Raw genomic sequence first — 16298 nt, 5'->3', positions numbered from 1 at the left:
GGAAACAGCTCCAAATATTTAATGAGGTCTTAGGAAAATGTTTCGACCCACGCAATGGGTCTTCGTCAGGCATAATTGTAAAATAGGCCTAGAGAAATAATTCTGTTTTTGACTGGGGTGTTTAATGGATTTGATATGGCCCTAACTCATGGCCACACTTACAGTATGGCCGTAACTGGAACCAGAATGTGGTGGACACCAGAAATAGAAGGGAAAAAAAGCTGTGGTGAAAAGAGCGACAAAGGTGGCCGAGGGAAGCATATGGAGATGGAAATAATGGCAATGAACTGGAAAATATGCTTTTTAAAAAGGCAACACAACTAATCATGTGACATTTTAGACCAATTACAGATGGTCACACAGTGGATTGTGAAGAATAAAGGGGCAGTTCACCCCAAAATCAAAAATACAGTATTCTCAGCCTTTGGTGCTCAAAGCGCCAAAACAAAAAATATATATATATAATAAAATATATTTGAAAGAGTCAACAGCAATATCTCTTTCTAGAAATCATGACCCAGTTACTCAAGATAATCCACAGACCTTGTTGTGAGCAGTTTCATGTAGCAACTATTTTCCTTTCAACTTTTGTCGAGTGCCATCCAGTTCCATTGTATTCGAGAGAAGTCCGAAAACTCTAGGGCCGATATCTCCAAAACTCGGCAACTCGCACCAGAACCATTTAGATGGAGGTAAGAGGAAAACTATGTATTTTTGATGTGGGGGTGAACTTTCCGTTTAAAGCAGACACTCCAGGGAATGGAAAGCATTACAAACTGTATTTGTGCCACGTCCGATAAGAGGCTGGGTTTCACGGCCAGCTTTCTCTCCTCAGGAGCCATGGTAGAGCTGGACGGCGCTGCCCGGGACCTGCTCGCTGGTGTCGGTGTGGCTCAGGTCCTCGGCCGTGTCTCCAAAGCCTGGGTAGTGACCGTAATGCAGGGAGTCTCCGCCGTCGCCCGCCATCAGGCCCCAGGCTGGCCGCTGCGAGACACAGCTGCTGGGGCTTCCGCTCAGGTGCAGCGAGCCGCACATGTCGGCCGAACGGCGCCGCACGGGATCTCCTGCTACCTACGAAACGATAGTACGTGATTGTTAAATTCACCGGATGTGACGTTTCTGCTCATTCACGAGCTGCAGTTCAGCCATAACTACAACCAGAGAAGAAAAGTCCATAGGCTGAGGGCTAGCGTTAGCTAAGGAAACTGAGTTCTGGCTATTAGATCATGTTAGCTTGCTTGCTACCGTGGCTATATCCAATGTTAGCTAACATAGCCAATTGATTTAGAAGCTAGAAGCCCCACTAATTCATCAAATACCGTCTTGTGTGGATAATGAAACGGTCGTAAATGATGCCTAACGTTCTACCGTTATGCTTCTGGAACATTGTTTGGCTGCAGTAACAGATCAAGTCCCTATAGAGTACTACAGGACTGACGTATTTTTGTAGTTGTTGGATCTTCAGGGGAAAAGTGAATGGGGTTTTAGAATGGGGATTTCGCTTAAATGCATAAAATAAGGTCTGTATTTAACCCATTGATACCTGATGCAGCATTTGTGTGTGTATCCCTTTAAGACCACGAACCGCGGTTCGCGGTCTTAAAGGGATACACACACAAATGAGGCATATACACGCATTACATTACATTTTTTACATTATGTCATTTGGCAGATGCTTTTATCCAAAGCGACTTACAATAACACATTTTTGTCAGCAATAGAGCAATCAACTATGTAACACAGTCTGTGACAACTACAACTTCTGAAGGAACAGTGGTACAAGTTTAGTTTAGGTTAGTTTTTTTTTAAGAGAAAGAGGTTAGTTCAAGAAGGGTCCAGATGGAGCCTGAAAAGGTGTGTCTTTAGTCTTTTCCGAAAGATCGGCAGTGATTCGGCCGTCCTGACCGAAGGTGGAAGCTCGTTCCACCATTGAGGTGCCAGGGACGAGAAGAGTCGCGAACGGGATGAGCGACTTTTGAGCCCCCGTAGTGGAGGAGGGGCGAGGCGTCCTGCACTGGTGGAGGAGCGGAGGGAACGGTGAGAGATTTGGAGCCTGACCATAGATTGTAAGTACAGGGGCGCTGTCTGGTGTACTGCCCTGTAGGCCAGAACCGGTGTTTTTAATTTAATGCGTGCCGAGATGGGAAGCCAGTGAAGGTCCCGGAAGAGGGGAGTGACATGAGAGAATTTGGGTTGGTTGAATACCAGATGGGCTGCAGCGTTCTGAATGAGCTGAAGCGGTCGGATGGCTGCAGCAGGTAGCCCAGCCAGAAGAACATTGCAGTAGTCCAGGCGAGAGATGACAAGTGCCTGGACCAGGAGTTGTGTTGCTTCCCTTGTGAGAAACAGACGGATTTTGCGGATGTTTTACAGGGATAACCTACAGGAGCGGGCAGTTGCTGCGATGTAGGCTGAGTTGGACAGCTGATTGTCACGCAAATGCTGCATCAGGTATCAATGGGTTAACAAAAGTTTATGGGAGTGGTAATTTGTGTTCAGCAGGATAATCTTCACAAACGTGAATTACGTTTGACTTTTGAAGCTTTTTCTGAAAATCACATAAAAAAAAGCGCAATTACGTTTCAAAAGTCATAAAACTGATTCACGTTTGTGAAGATTATCCTGCTGAACACAAATGACCACTCCTATAAACTTTGTAAACCACATACCTTATTTTATGCATTTACTCCCCATTCTAAAACCCCGTTCACTTTTGCCCTGAAGATCCAACATGCTACTTCCAGACTCATTCCTGCGGTGTTCTATTCGGGTGCCACTGAGCTCACACTAGTCCCAGGGGAAGCAGGCCGCTCCTGGCTCATACTAACATCATGCTATCAACTTCCCCACAGCCAACGCAAGCCAAAACACAACTAAACACACCACAATAACGTCTGCGAATTCATCCAGAATCCTTCCCAGCCATCTGATCCGGGGATGATCTGGCCGAGAAATTGGCCAGGTTACAAGTTCGCAAGTGACTTTTTTTTATCAGATAACGTTACAAAGCAACCAACACCGGTCTGTGCTGTCAGCCTTCTTGCTGTGTTGGCCAGGCAGCCGCTGGGCTTGCGCTGATGCGCATGAGCCCAGTTACTCTTAACTGCCACCGGTGTCAGTAAGAGTCAGAAGTTACACATAGGGCCTTTAAAAACACAACACAAAGATAGTCATCGCACCTTTAACGTGCATTTGGTCTTAGATTAAGCTCGATATTAAGTTTTAGGATTGACTGGTGCACAAAAGAGTGCTTCAATCTAATGTTATTAAAAGGTGGGATATATATCCTATATCTTTGGTTTGAAGGTAACAGGTTGTATTCGCTGTTCAGGGTGTGGTTGACCTACTGTGAGCAGATTTTTAATCGGTGTGGCAGTTCTGACTGTAAAGTAGCAGACAAACACTTGTACCATTGCAATACTGTAGAACACTCACTAATAACGGAGGTAAAAAAGAAAGAAAGAATTTGTCTACCTCCTGATTGGCTGGTAGCGAGGCCAGAGTGCTCTCTGTGGACTGAGCAGCCCATTGTGCGGAGAGGCTTCTCGGCCGCTCGACGTCGCCCGCGTCGGCATGAGGCAGCATTTGATGATGACCGTTGGTGGAAGTGTCAGCGGGGACAAAATGGCTGCCAGACATGGTTTTGGTGTCATCATCTGGCATAAAGAAAGAAGAAGAAGAAAAAAGACATGGTTGAAATTCAGTGGTGAGGAGTTGCAATGAACATCCTACACCAGTAGGTGTCAAACTCTTTGGTTTCAGTACCCCCTTTCCCTGATTTCTGATTCCAATTACCCCCTTTACCCGACTACAACATGTTGCTTAGAAAACTGCAAGAGAAAACTATAGCATATTGATGCAATGAATGAATGATACCCCACCTTTTGTAGAATATAACATTACAAAATAAGAAATGGAGTGAAAGTGTTGCATTTAGTGCTTCCTGAGCAGATTTATTTTAACGTTTCATTTATTTTCATGATTTAGTCTTACATTTTTCCATTTCCCCCCTTTTCTCAAGTACCCCCTGGAGGTACTACAGTGACACCCAAGTTTTGGAACTACTCGCCTAAAGGTAAATCATTTCTCTAGAGGGGATCTATTTCGACCTCACTCAGACCGTCACCACGGTCTTACAAGTGAATGATGCGCCGCTTCTCCTTAATCTCCGAGACATTAATATCAACAAAGTCAGGTGACTGACCTCAGGAGGCCGGACCAGAGGGCGGAGCCTATAAATACCTCCAGGAGTCTGCGCCGACTTCCTCTTTGCCTTTCTCGCTTATCCCAGACTGGTGGTAAGTACCATGATTCTTATGATTCCACTGTGTGCAATCCGTCACTTGATGCAGGTGTAACCAGGGCACTAAGGCCCGGACAAAGAGTAGTATGCAGACAACGCCACTCTGGGAATTTCACCCAGAGAATATCACATCAACATGTCAAGAGAATACCCAACATCAGGTTTCATAAAAGGAATGGAGCAGAGACGTGCATTTCCAGGTTCAACAAAATATGTTTTATTTATTTTGTTGTTCAGGTGACCTGCCAATTAAATGTTTCAAATCAGCTGCAGATTTGTTCAGGCAACATGCCAAGTAAATGTTTCATAAGCAGCTGCAAGAGAAGAGTACAATTAAAACAATTTCTTTATTATAAATCAGATTAAAAATGATCAAAATAGACTAAAATTACCAGTACAGCAGGGGGTGCCAGTGGAGTCCACAGGTGGAAGGGGGGGTGAGTGAGGGGGAAGAGGGTCAGGGGGGTTGCACCACCACCAATAAACCAATAAGGCACACTCACTGCAACACAAAACACAGGTTAGAACGCAAAACAAAGCACCACAAATTATAACATGCACTAAGGGGACCCAGGATAAGCCCACACCCAGTGACCAGCCACCTGCAGAACCATGGCGCCCTCCATGCTGTAACTGGCAAGATGAAATCTCTAAAATAATGATCAATTGGGTTAAACAAAATAAACAATCAAAATCAAATAAACAAACAACTGAAAAGAACAAAAACTACAGGACAAAAACAGCAGTGACCCGCTCCTCCTAACAGGACAAACAGACAGTTAGTCACTACTACAAATAATACATTAAAACCAAAGACATTACCGGCAGTCATACTGCTGTACCTTCATTCACTACAGTAACACCAGTCGGTGCCGCACCTCTCCCTGCGACTGTGTGAAGATCGGCCCGCCACACGCCTGCAAAATGTCAAAACATTACCACCAGCCCACACATCCCAAAATAAATATATTCTTAAGAGCACATACCGTATCACGATCAACATCAAGCTTGCCACTGTCAAGCCATGTCTCCCTTTTAAATGGGCTGGTTGATTGGTGTTAAGGTGGCTCACCTGTGTGGCTCACCTAACGAGGGATCATTAGGGGGCGTGGCAGCACTGCAGGGGAAGCCTAAGCCTACCCCACTACAATCTACCCCCCCAACTTCTATCGGTGTCCCACCGATATCAGGGAGTTAAATCCAGGGCCTAAAAGTAGTGAAGCTCATATTACCAGACCCAGGGACCCGAGAGGTTGCAGCCCCCATCCCAAATTGGCCGCCTGCCACGGGAAGATGGTGAGGGTTAGGATGTCTCCCGGCTGTCTCGCGCTGGCTTCTACGTAGGGGTGCAGTAGTCTGTCCAGTACTACTGGTGCCTTCTATGGGGTCAGTGGTCTCCATCCTTCCAGAAGGGGTGGCTACGGCAACTGGCTCTGCGGGTGGCTGAGGAGAGGGAACAGGTGGGTCAAGAGCAACTGGGGTCACAGTTTCCCTGGTTGGTTGAGGGAGGATCCACCACTCACCACCTTGGTCTTCACCCTCACCAAGGGTGGCTCCTGCTGGCTCCACCAGGTCTGACTCACTGGGAACGGGAGGAGTCAGGAGAGCTGGCCGCAACAAAGTTCGGTGGACATGCTTGACCTTACCCGCATTATCCAGGGGTACGATGGAGTACACAGCCCCACTGTCAGAGGGAGTTTTAACTACCCGATATTTCAGGGGGCCCCACGTGTCCTGGATCTTCACCCTGCCTCGAACACTGTTGTCTTTCAGATAAACCACGTCACCTTCCATCAGGCTGCCACCGGACACATGCTGGTCATGCCGCTCCTTCCTAAGGTGAGCCGCTGCTTGGATCCGCTCCCGGGCACCGTCAAAGGCGGTCTGGAGGCGCATTTGATGTTCCCGCAACCAGTCATTGACTGTACCCCCGGTTGGTTCCCGGATCCTGCCAAGGAGAAAGTCAACAGGGAGAAAGGGTTCTTGACCGAACATTAGGAGATGGGGTGACTCACCAGTGGTCTGATGGATGGTGGTGTTATATGAGAAGGTGACATGTGGGAGGTAGTTGGGCCAGTCCAGCTTCTTGGCAGGCGGGAGAGTCTGCAACAGTCCATGCAGGGTCCTATTGAACCGTTCGCACTGGCCATTCCCCTGGGGGTGGTATGGAGTGGTGTGCGTCTTCTGTATGCCATATAGACCGCATAGCTGCTGGATCAGCATGCTTTCAAAGTTCCGGCCTTGATCCGAATGTATTCGGGCCGGCACACCAAACCTGTAGAACCATTCCCGGACCAGCGCCCCTGCCACTGTAGACGTACGTTGATCCCAGGTAGGTACAGCTTGTGTGAATTTAGAAAATACATCCGTCATTATTAATACATGTTCTCTCCCATCACGAGCACGCTCCAAGAGGGAGAAGTCAATAGCCAGAATCTGATTTGGTCTGGAGGCCAACAGGTGCCCCATGGGCGGTCTCACCGTAGGATGCGTGGGTTTAGCAAGGGTACATCTATCACACCGTTTACACCATTCCTTCACATCCTGATACATCCCCGGCCAAAAGCACCGTTCTCTCACCAAGTCTGTAGTTCTCTCCACTCCCTGATGTCCGTGACCCTGGTGTAGTTGTTGGAGGACCTCCTCTCTCAGAGACGCGGGTAACAGCAGCTGATGAACTTCCTCCCCGCCATCCGGACGCCAGATGCGGCGATACAAAAGCCCTTCCTTCTCCACCAGTCGATTCCACTGCCGCACCAGTTCCCGTACTTGTTTTGAGATTGTCCCGCGTTCGCTCTTGTCAGGGACACGGTCCCGGCGCCAAAACTGGAGGAAGGCTCCCAGCACCGGATCTGCCCGCTGGAGGGTAATAAGAGAATCAGGGGAATGAGAGGGGAGGACAGACATTGACATTTGAGTCACCTGTAGTGGTCTTGTTTTCTCTTTTGACCTCAGGGAAGCAGGAAGTGCAGTTCCAGGACGGGCTGTCCCTAGAGCTGGGAGGATACTGGCCGTCTGGTGCTGCCTAGAAAGGGAGTCCGCATTAGCATTAGAACGGCCCGAGCGGTACCGGATGGAAAAGTCGAACACTGCCAGCTCAGACGCCCACCGCTGTTCTACTGCACCCAACTTGGCAGTGTTCAGGTGACTGAGTGGGTTGTTGTCCGTCCACACCACACACTTTTGACCCAGCAAATACTCTCGAAATTTTTCTGTCATGGCCCATTTTAGGGCCAAAAACTCGAGCTTCATGGAGCTGTAATTAGACATGTTTCTTTCCGACGGGGTCAAAGCTCTGCTGGCGTAAGCTACTGGCCTTACTTTCCCCTCCTGCTCTTGGGAGAGCACTGCCCCCAACCCGCTGAGACTGGCGTCCACTTCTAAAATGAAAGGTAAAGAAAAGTTAGCATATGCCAACACAGGGGCACTAACTAATCTAGACTTAAGGTCCTGGAAGCTCTTATCACATTGGTCAGTCCAAAGCTCTCCAATTAACCTGCGAGATGGTCTTTTTGTATGGGGGTCTGTGAGCTCAGCTTTTACCCGATTGAGGGGGGCTGCAATCTTGGCGAAGCCATCCACGAAGCGCCGATAATAGCTCGCAAACCCCAAGAATGATGACAGTTCTTTCACACTGGATGGCCTTGGCCACTCCTCCACTGCAGTAATCTTCCCTGGGTCTGTAGCCACACCCTCTTGTGAAATCACATGTCCCAGATAGTTTACCTCCATTCGAAAGAAGCAGCATTTCTCCAGCTTCACTTTCAGCTGCTCCTGTTGCAGGCGGGCCAGCACTACATCGAGGCGCTCCAGGTGTTCATCTACTGTGGACGAGAACACGATCACATCATCCAAATACAACAATAGAGTCTGAAAGTGTTGGGCACCGAAGATGCGTTCCATCAGCCTCTGAAACGTACCTGGCGCGTTACAGAGACCGAAGGGCATGCGGTTGAATTCGAACAGCCCAAAAGGAGTGCAAAATGCGGTTTTCGGCTTGTCTTTCTCAGCTACCGGTACCTGGTTATAGCCGCTCGCCAAGTCCATGGTTGAGAACCACTGTGCCCCGGACAGGCCATCCAGGGATTCCTCTATGCGCGGTAGTGGGAAGGCATCCCTGCGGGTCTTGCTATTGAGCTGACGATAGTCCACACACATCCGCAGACTACCGTCCTTCTTCTTGACAAGGACTATGGGGGACGCATATGGGCTGCAACTCTCCCGGATCACCTGGGCCTCTAACAGCTGGTTGATATGGGCCTTCACAGAGTCATAATCTGAGGGGGGAATTCTTCTAAACCGCTGTCGCACAGGCACATTATCTAATAATGGGATTTCATGCTCTAGAAGGTTTGTACACCCCAGATCCCCTTCCCAAGTTGAAAAAACGGACTGATGTTTCGTTAGCAGGGACCTTACCTTAGCCTGATCTGCCTCTGGGACATTACTTAAATCAAGAGACTTTATAGCATCTGATATTTTGCTCACCTGCCCTGCCTGAGAACACATGGTGGCCACAGTACCCAACCCTTCTGGTTCCTTGGGGACCTCACTGATGCCTGCAGGCAAACTCACTATTTGGGCCTGGATCAGCATCCCTAGTGCAGAACGGGGGTAAAGTTTAGTATCAGTGCTTCCAACATTCACCACTGGGATGTATGCAGTACCATGATGCACTGTAACCATGGTGGGCGATACTAGTAAGCCTGAGGGGAGGGTGTCATGATGAGCGAAGGGTTCAAACAAAGCATGAGGGGAGGAGAAACATTTCTGAATGCAAGTTGTTGCTACCAACTTAACTGTCCCCCCAGGTATATAAACTGCACGTCTCCCCCTTACCCTAGCAACTCCACTGGTATGTGCAGATGGTTGGAGCTGGGCTCCATGGCACTCCTGGAGAGCCTTCTTCCATACTTCGGGAGCATCTTTCACAAGTGGAATATCAAAAAGGGAGGAAGCATATTTGCCAAACAATTCTGCATAGCATTCACGTACCACATTCATGCCTAGTACACCCGGCACATCAGTTTCAGGGCAGGACCCAGGGGGGTCCTTTACCACTAAAATTCCCCTCTTGGGAATTACTGCTCCCGGTACAGAAACATCAAGTTCCACATAGCCTACATATGGAATACTGAGCCCATTGGCTGCTGTGAGTTGCAACCACTGACATGCCTGAGGGGAGCTATTAAAATGCTGGCGGAAGAAGGACTCTCTAATTGTTGAGACCATGGACCCGGTATCAAGTAGGCATTTTATCTCTACCCCCCCCATATCTACAACAACATGTGGACAGGGACTTACAATTTGTGGAAGAGATGTTTCATTTGAGCCTGCGATGCCCCCTTCTGAATTGTGGCTCTGTAAAACAGAGGGCATTAGTTTTCCGACGGCTGGTTTGGTGAGGCCAGCCGTTGAGTGGGACGGGGCTGGGGGCGCTGTACCTGAGGCGTGACCCGTTCATTATCACAACTGCTGGCAAAATGGCCTGGCTGCTGGCAGCGTCTACAAATCACAGGACCATTTTTATGAGGCTGGGACCATCTGGGAGGGTTCTGTAGCTGCCGAAGGCACTCAGAGAGTTGATTAAGTTGTTCCTGTTGCTTTCTTAACATGTCTTTTATCTCAGCCATCTCATGCTGAGATGTATTATCAAACACCCGCGATGTCTGGGTGGCACAAATAGAGGGGACCGAGAAGCTGCGCGGCCTACCTTCTGGCAGTATACCTTCCCTCTCCCATCTGATCGCCTCACCTCGCACATCCAGAAGCGTAGCTGTTGGCTTGGCACGAACACACTGTTTTAGAGCCCTGCGGAGATCTGGGTTGTTAACATGCTCAACAAATTGATCCCTCAACAACACAGCAGAGTTAGGTATGGCTTGAGGAGCATTTCTCATGATTTTTTCCATAAGCTCGAACAAGGCATGAGAGTACTCTTGTAGTGACTCACCCTCTAGCTGCTTCCTCGAAAAGAAATCCTTCTGCAGGGCAACATAAGACAGTGCACAACCATACACCTCCTGTAAAATAGACAAAACTCTCTCCGGGTCCTCACGATCTCGTTGAGGCCTATACTTTATCTCATCCTTAGCAGGCCCCTCCAAGTGGTCATAAATGAAGTATGCCTGATCTACTGGGGCTAGACGTCGGGCCCGCATACTAGCACGGACCTCCTCCTGCCACTCTACGATCCCAATACCCATCGTCCCACGAAACATGGGACACTTTCTCTCTCTGGGCACATAAAGGAGGCGTTCGGGGGCCACACCAGGGGGGTCAGAGAGTCCAGAAGTGCCGGGCTCCCCACCAACAGAGTCAGAGTGAGAGTTTCTGTTTCTGGCTACAGCAGCCTCCCGCACAAGGTTTTCATTTTCGGCCCGGAGTCGTATGACCAGGTCCCGCAGGTCCTGCTCCTCCTCCATGATGTACAGGCAGAAGTCGACAGGCACGGATTCTTCCCCAAAAGAGAGTCCTCTTTCGAGTGGAATCCAGGGCCAACTGCTGTTTTTGTCCTTTTCAACACAAACTTAACAGTATTACAACAAAAATACATATAGGTAGAAAAAAACAAAGTAAACCCAACTGACCGAAAAATACCAAAATGACACGTCTCTGCTTTACAAATCCTGCCGACTAACGCCAGATTACAACCAGGGCACTAAGGCCCGGACAAAGAGTAGTATGCAGACAACGCCACTCTGGGAATTTCACCCAGAGAATATCACATCAACACGTCAAGAGAATACCCAACATCAGGTTTCATAAAAGGAATGGAGCAGAGACGTGCATTTCCAGGTTCAACAAAATATGTTTTATTTATTTTGTTGTTCAGGTGACCTGCCAATTAAATGTTTCAAATCAGCTGCAGATTTGTTCAGGCAACATGCCAAGTAAATGTTTCATAAGCAGCTGCAAGAGAAGAGTACAATTAAAACAATTTCTTTATTATAAATCAGATTAAAAATGATCAAAATAGACTAAAATTACCAGTACAGCAGGGGGTGCCAGTGGAGTCCACAGGTGGAAGGGGGGGTGAGTGAGGGGGAAGAGGGTCAGGGGGGTTGCACCACCACCAATAAACCAATAAGGCACACTCACTGCAACACAAAACACAGGTTAGAACGCAAAACAAAGCACCACAAATTATAACATGCACTAAGGGGACCCAGGATAAGCCCACACCCAGTGACCAGCCACCTGCAGAACCATGGCGCCCTCCATGCTGTAACTGGCAAGATGAAATCTCTAAAATAATGATCAATTGGGTTAAACAAAATAAACAATCAAAATCAAATAAACAAACAACTGAAAAGAACAAAAACTACAGGACAAAAAACAGCAGTGACCCGCTCCTCCTAACAGGACAAACAGACAGTTAGTCACTACTACAAATAATACATTAAAACCAAAGACATTACCGGCAGTCATACTGCTGTACCTTCATTCACTACAGTAACACCAGTCGGTGCCGCACCTCTCCCTGCGACTGTGTGAAGATCGGCCCGCCACACGCCTGCAAAATGTCAAAACATTACCACCAGCCCACACATCCCAAAATAAATATATTCTTAAGAGCACATACCGTATCACGATCAACATCAAGCTTGCCACTGTCAAGCCATGTCTCCCTTTTAAATGGGCTGGTTGATTGGTGTTAAGGTGGCTCACCTGTGTGGCTCACCTAACGAGGGATCATTAGGGGGCGTGGCAGCACTGCAGGGGAAGCCTAAGCCTACCCCACTACACAGGCGCCTGGGGCCCCTGAGGATTGTAAGTGGTTTCTCTGCTGTGTGGTGTTAACTTGGAAATGGAAAAGCATTGGTAAGTTAACCGTAGCCACATTAAAATGTTTGCAGGAGAGTGTTTCATGTTTGGTAACACGTCTCCATTCTAGGTGGCTTAATTGTTTACACCTGGCAAAGCAAAATGTATTGTTGAGAGTGTTGCATGTTGGTAACACATCTCCATTCTAGGTTGGTTACACCTGGAAAAGCAAAATGTATTGTTGAGAGTGTTTCATGTTTGGTAACACATCTCCGTTCTAGGTGGCTTAATTGTTACACCTGGTGGGAAAGCAGGTAACGAGCAGCTATAAGATAACTACAGATTCATCTGTTTTAGAAGAAAGCAGGTAAGCTTGGAAAAGAGTTAAAGTATATTTTCGGTGAAGCTTTCTGCCCTTCCTTGTGCACACACAGGGAGTGGGGCTCTTACAGTCATATTGATTAAGCAATATTGATATAATAATTAATTAAGTGATTAATTAATTAATAAAAATAAAACAGCAGGTAGAAGCAGTGTTCTACAGCTGTTGTGTTCATTACTGTTGTTCTACATCCATCTTTTGCAGAGTGGGGGTAGGAACAGGAAAAAGTACCTGGAAAACAACAACAACAACACACACCATTGGGTGAGAGTGTTTGTGGGTCCGCAACCCCTGTGCACAGGGGGACCCTAGTGCCGCCTCCGTACCCCAGCTACAACGAGCTGGTGGGGGAATGGCCTATCAGTGCTATGGCTGTGGTGGTCGGATGGACCCCCAGGATGGCCATCGGGAATGTCCCCCCTGCCTCGGTTTGGACCATGTCCTCGACGACATTGACAACCCTTGCGGGGAGGCCTTGGATCTCTCTCTGGAGGAACGGCGGCAGAGAGCCGTACTTTTGGAGAAGGCGGCGGAACAGCCACCTACCAAAAGACCGAGAGAAGAGAAGGGACAGGCCAGACACTCCTCTGGTCGCAGTAAGAGACACAGGAAATGTGAGGCCTCGCCTGAACAACATCGTGGGCAGAGGTCGGGTAGTCCGGCTCGTCTGCGCCGGGTCTCAGTGGAGGATCAGCCACAGCACGGGGACATCCAGCTGGAGATCCTAGCAGCAATCAAGAGTCTCTCAGGGAGACTTGCTGCTGTGGAGGGCCGTCACACGGTCTCGGTGGCAACCCCAGAGTCTCAAGACCAAGGGGGGTCTGCCGACCTTGAGCTGCCCACATATCAGAGCGAGGGGCAGGATCACCCAGATGTCCTCGATTTATATGCGTCACAAGATGACAGACTCGGGTCTTCACAGCGGGCGACGGAGTCGGCTCGTGGCAGTGAGGACGGAAGTGGGGTCTCACCCATGGATGTGGTATCCAAATGCGTGAGCGCAGCCAAAATTGTGGGGCTGGACATACCGGCGGAGGCTCCGGTTCCAGTTGATAGCGTTTGGGCCGGTATGCACCGGGCCCAGCTGTCAGTGGCTATCCCGGCGGCTCCGGATTATCTGAACATGCTCAGAATGTCGTGGGACAATCCAGATAGGGCTCCACTGTTTAATTCTGGGTGTCGCAGACTAGTCAAGTCCCAGTATGGGCTAGAGACTGGGCTGGCGAACATGCCACCAGTCGAGGGGGAGTTTGCGGCCCTGACGTCACTCGGCCCGGAGCGAGTGACCGCTAACCCTCGTTGCCCAGTTAAAGAATGTCAAAAGACAGACAAGTTGGTGTGTCACGCCTACAATGCGGCCACACGTGCAGCCCGGTTGGGCAATGCCCTGGCGATTCTGCTGGCAGCCATTAGGAAGACCACTGGCCCTGAGGATCAGGACACCAGGGATTTGGTGGACACGGCCCTGGTAGTTCATAGTCAACTTACTAGGGATATTGGTCAGCCGCTATGCTGGCACGCAGGCAGGTTTGGCTGGCGCAGACCACTTTGCCAGACAATATGAGGAGAGATCTCACAATCATGCCAGTGGTGCCTGGCAATGTCTTTCACCCAGACTCTCAGGGAGTGTTGGACAAAGCGGAGAAATCACGCCGCACTAGGGAAAGTGTGCGGCGCACATTTAGTGCCAGGTATGGGGCCAGCGGATCTCAGCCCCCACGCCAGTCTTCATGGTCCCGGGGGAGTGGCAGGCGACAGGGGGTGGAGTTTGCAACCTCGGGTGGCGGTGCAAAACGCCCTCTGCAGGGCCAGCAGGGGCACCAGCCCGGTGGGTACTCCAGGGGCAAGCCCCAGAGACAGAGAGGCCACCCCCCAGAGGTCCAAGGCCTCAGGGGAACGTCACCTAGGACACAGGGGTCAGCCGTCGAACCGGTGTCTCAGCTGCACCTGGACAGCTGGGAAACCTGTGTGTCAGACCCTTGGGTACTGGCCTTGGTGGCAAATGGATACAGAATCCAGTTTCGGCGGCGACCCCCTCCTTTTTCCACGGTCGGTATGACCGTGGTCAGAGATTCAATCCAGGCAAAAATTTTAGCAGAAGAAATTTCAACCCTACTGCAGAAGCAGGCCATTGTGAGAGTAGACAGCAGCGAACAGCGCGCTGGGTTCTACTCCAGATACTTCATAGTTCCAAAAAAAGATGGAGGCCTGCGGCCCATTTTGGACCTCAGGCGGCTAAATGCCTTCATAAAGGTTCTGCCTTTCAAAATGTTATCCAACAAACAGATTGTGGAGTCCAGGGGCGGTTTTACCGGTGTCTCTGTCACCAAGGGTGTTCACCAGGGTGGTGGCAGCAGCTCTACGTCCACTGCAGGTGGCCGGCCTGAAGATCCTCCCGTACTTGGACGACTGGCTGATCTGTGCCCCAAGTCGCAGTCAGAGTGTGCGGGACACGCAGAGGGTCATCAATCACGTGCAAGCGCTCGGCTTCAAGGTGAATTTGAGAAAAAGCAGTCTCGAGCCGGCACAGCATACAATGTTTGTGGGTCTGTGCTTAAATTCCCTCACGATGTCGGCTTCTCTCACCCCGCAGAGGGTTATGAGACTCCTGGCTCAGGTCGAGCTGTTCCGTCAAGGCAGACAGCTAAAATTGGTGCAATTTCAGAAGCTGCTAGGCATGATGGCAGCAGCAGTAGTGGTGCTTCCCTTGGGTCTTCTCAAGGCTCGGCCGCTGCAGAGATGGGTGAATGCCTTCAATCTCCATCCGGAACGAGACCGGAGAGTGAGACTCAGAGTGACGCGGGCATTCGTCGGGGCACTGCGCCCCTGGAGAGACAAGGCCTTTCTGACAGCCGGGGTTCCGCTGGGGGTCATCCCATCACGCAGGACAGTAGTGTCCACGGATGCCTCCCTAACAGGCTGGGGGGCAGTCTGGGAAGGCAGGATGGTGTGGACGCCTCCTTGGAGGGGCGAGCACATCAACGTTTTGGAGTTGAGAGCGGTCCACCTGGCCATTCATCAGGAACAAACATGTCCTAGTGAGGACAGACAACTCCTCCACGGTGTACAACATAAATCACCAGGGGAGCACCAGGTCTCTCCGCTGTCTACAGGTGGCCAGGAAGCTGTGGCTGTGGGCCTTTCCCCGCCTAGCGTCTCTCAGGGCAATGTATATCCCGGGGGAGGAGAATCAAGCGGCAGATCTCCTGTCCAGGACAGGCCCTCTCCCGGACGAGTGGAGGCTACATCCCAAGGTCGTAGCTCGGCTGTGGTCCCAATTCGGCAGGGTTCGGATGGACCTGTTTGCAACAGTAGAGTCGACTCACTGCGAGAACTGGTTCTCGATGAGGCCTCAGGGGGTGCCCTGGAGCAGAACAGATGCTCTGTCTCAAGAGTGGCCAACAGGCTTGTTGTATGCTTTTCCTCCGCTGCCTCTGATCCCCCATGTACTCCACAGGGTGGCCACGGGGCACTACAGGGTCTTGTTAATAGCTCCCAGGTGGCCGGGGAGGCACTGGTTTCCAGTTCTCCTCCGGTTGGTCCACGGCCAACCATGGCCGCTGCCAGTCAGGGCAGATCTTCTGTCCCAGGCACAGGGTCGGATTTGGCACGCCAAATCTGCGGCAATGAAGCTGTGGGCTTGGCCGCTGTGCAGCCCCTCCCTCTTGGGCTAGACGAAGCTGTCATGTATACAATACGTAGCGCTAAGGCCCCTTCCACACAAGCTAGCTACAGCCAGAAATGGAAGGTATTCTCGGATTGGTGTCGTAAGTGGCAGCTGGACCCGTCCACCTGCTCTGTTCAGGGGGTACTACGCTTCCTTCAGTCGATCTTCGACGCAGGGAG

At 50.1% G+C, this 16298-nt stretch overlaps 1 protein-coding gene across 2 annotated transcripts in view; it reads left to right on the top strand.

Moving 5' to 3' along the window:
* The first annotated feature begins 4279 nt into the window (after positions 1-4279).
* LOC310772620 (B-type lectin plumieribetin-like) overlaps positions 4280-16298 on the top strand; it is a 59273-nt gene continuing 47254 nt past the window's right edge. The window contains exon 1 of one of the 2 annotated variants that reach the window (XM_083632465.1): positions 4280-4298. The gene's annotated coding sequence lies outside the window, so the exon portion shown is untranslated. Of the gene's footprint in view, positions 4299-12103; positions 12128-16298 lie in introns of those variants that run through there. The other variant, XM_083632466.1, reaches the window with a different exon arrangement.

Source organism: Poromitra crassiceps (genome assembly GCF_964638095.1).
Source record: "Poromitra crassiceps genome assembly, chromosome: 3".
NCBI classification, from domain to species: domain Eukaryota; kingdom Metazoa; phylum Chordata; class Actinopteri; order Beryciformes; family Melamphaidae; genus Poromitra; species Poromitra crassiceps.
The sequence above is the reverse complement of the archived record's forward strand: the minus strand, read 5'-3'. Positions and strand labels throughout refer to the sequence as shown.